Raw genomic sequence first — 2,824 nt, forward strand, 5'->3', positions numbered from 1 at the left:
AGCTGGTTTAACAGTTCCTGAGGCTCCAGATGAATAGACAACGTTGGGAAAGATGACAGATGACCAGTTTCTCCTGAGCCCTGACCTGCCTCTCTCTCCCAGGTCAACTTGGTGATGAATCTGGAAGGTAGTGACCTGTTGGCAGAGAAGGTGGACCGAAGAGAGTTTGTAGGCCTGCTGAAGAGGATGTTGTGGATCGATGCGGAGAAGAGGATCACCCCCGCTGAGGCGCTCAGCCATCCTTTATGTCCATGCAACACCTGCTCGACTTCCCCCATAGCAACCAGTGAGTTTCCCCACTGTCTTTCAGACGGGTTGACCTTTTGGTAGAGAAGAGACATGATGAAACATTGAGTTATTTGTAAAAGGAGGACAAGCATAAAGAATAGCTGGGCTGCTGTACTGTGATGAAAATAACTCCACCCCCTCCTTTCCTCTCTCCATCAGTGTCAAATCATGTTTCCACATCATGGACGTAACCCGGTCTCGTCCCGGTCCTTACGACACGCTCAACCGGAACAAAGCCTTCTCAGACCGGTGACCACGACCACCACCACAGTTAACCTGACCCGGCCCTTCAGCAAGATGGCCGCCATCCACAACCAGGTAAGCAGTTTCACCACATAATACGGTGCCGTCACATGGAGGGAAACATTTCAGTTTATATGAATAGACGGCTATATGACAATGTACCACTGCTAGAGCTGTTAGACTGTATATTATATTTGAATGGAGACAGTTTTTATCGACTTCATTTGAGAAACAGCTAGACCAGGCGTGTTTCCCCTGACCCAGACCTCCGGCGTGTTTTCCCTGACCAGACCTCCCGGCGTGTTTTCCTGACCCAGACCTCCGGCGTGTTTTCCCCTGACCCAGACCTCCCGGCGTGTTTTCCCCTGACCCAGACTCCCGGCGTGTTTTCCCTGACCCAGACCTCGGCGTGTTTTCCCCTGACCCAGACCTCCCGGCGTGTTTTCCCCTGACCCAGACCTCCCGGCGTGTTTTCCCTGACCCAGACCTCCCGGCGTTTTTCCCTGACCCAGACCTCCCGGCGTGTTTTCCCCTGACCCAGACCTCCGGCGTGTTTTCCCCTGACCCAGACCTCCCGGCGTGGTTTTCCCCTGACCCAGACTCCCGGCGTGTTTTTCCCTGACCCAGACCTCCCGGCGTGTTTTCCCCTGACCCAGACTCTGCGGGGTTTTTTCCCCTGACCAGACTCCCCGGCGTGTTTTCCCCTGACCCAGACCTCCCGGCGTGTTTTCCCCTGACCCAGACCTCCCGGCGTGTTTTCCCCTGACCCAGACCTCCCGATGGTCGGAGTGGATGACATGGGGCTTTATCGTCCTCACGTGGAACTGTAGCCGTTCACCTTCGCTGTCGTGGCGACGCCAGGACGTTACGTAGGCTATGTCATGGCAACAGCGCGGGTGTTGCTGAGGAGAGAGATGGTTGAAGTTTGGAGCCATCTGATCCTATTAGACAGATGGGTTCAACTGGCCTCATACTGTCATGTTTTCACTTTGTTATTCTAAATACCGACCAGCTATTTCTGGAAATACAAGTTCATCTTTGTCAATACATTAGAAGTCCGTTCTCATATCAACTGTTGGTACAATGTGAAGGTGATGGCGTCTGAACCTCATATACCACAAGCACAAATTTAAGCCCAATTGAATCAAGTTGATGTATCGACACATCCTAAATTCTAGTGCATCTGTTCAGTATTTACCCTTGGGGTGGGGACAGAATGGGGRRGGGGRRGGGGGGGGGCAGAATGGGTGGTCTCTAGTAAAGCCTGCGTGTGTAAAACGCATCCGCTCTGATGTAGGTGAACTTTGAATCGTTCCAGTTACAGGAAGTATTTGGTGGAAAAATGCACCAGATCTCCCAGTATTCACCTCTCAAAGAGTGCTTTGTGTTGACTGTCATGTGTATGGGGGGGCGGTCCCTGTTCTGTGTGGACTTYTTTTATTGGACTTTCCAGACCTTTGATCATGTTGGATTCAGCCCTGGTCTAATTCCCTGGATTCAATATTGTAGGCCRGGCACAAGAGGTCAGAGCAGTGACCTCTGAACCACAGGCTTGTGCTCTGTTCTTTGTTTATTCATAAAGTGTCTGAGTAGGACTGCTGATCTAGGATCAGTTTAGCCTTTTAAATGAGTTAATAATAATATTATATGGACAGATCCTAGATCTGTACTCTTACTCTGATATGCTTGGTGCATAYGGCACTGCTGTTTGGCTCAGACTCCAGACAGGCAGGTCGCCATCTACTGGGGATGTGAGGCTAATTATATGTTGGAATCTGTCACAAGATTTACAGTAGGGCGTTTTTAATTGTGGAGAGTCAAAGTTTTGGTATTTTTTGTCTTATTTTCTTATCTCAGAAACACTTTCTTTATGAAAATAGGCCTTGAGGCCACAATTCCCCTTATGTTGTGCTGATGAAATCCCTGTTGATAGACAGTCTGTTGATCTAACCCATTAGTTTCTGTACTAGATGTCAGGGGGCTCATGTCTCTGTGTTGATCTAACCCATTAGTTTCTGTAGTAGATGTCAGGGGGCTCATGTCTCTGTGTTGATCTAACCCATTAGTTTCTGTACTAGATGTCAGGGGGCTCATGTCTCTGTGTTGATCTAACCCATTAGTTTCTGTACTAGATGTCAGGGTGCTCATGTCTCTGTGTTGATCTAACCCATTAGTTTCTGTACTAGATGTCAGGGCTGACATCTAGTACAGAAACTAATGGGTTAGATCAACACAGAGACATGAGCCCCCTGACATCTACTACAGAAACTAATGGGTTAGATCAACACAGAGA

At 49.1% G+C, this 2,824-nt stretch overlaps 1 pseudogene; it reads left to right on the top strand.

The window, feature by feature from the left end:
• Positions 1-96: 96 nt before the first annotated feature.
• LOC112074942 (homeodomain-interacting protein kinase 3-like) overlaps positions 97-2,824 on the top strand; it is a 24,809-nt pseudogene continuing 22,081 nt past the window's right edge.

This window comes from Salvelinus sp. IW2-2015, unplaced genomic scaffold, assembly GCF_002910315.2.
Source record: "Salvelinus sp. IW2-2015 unplaced genomic scaffold, ASM291031v2 Un_scaffold2884, whole genome shotgun sequence".
Lineage (NCBI taxonomy): Eukaryota > Metazoa > Chordata > Actinopteri > Salmoniformes > Salmonidae > Salvelinus > Salvelinus sp. IW2-2015.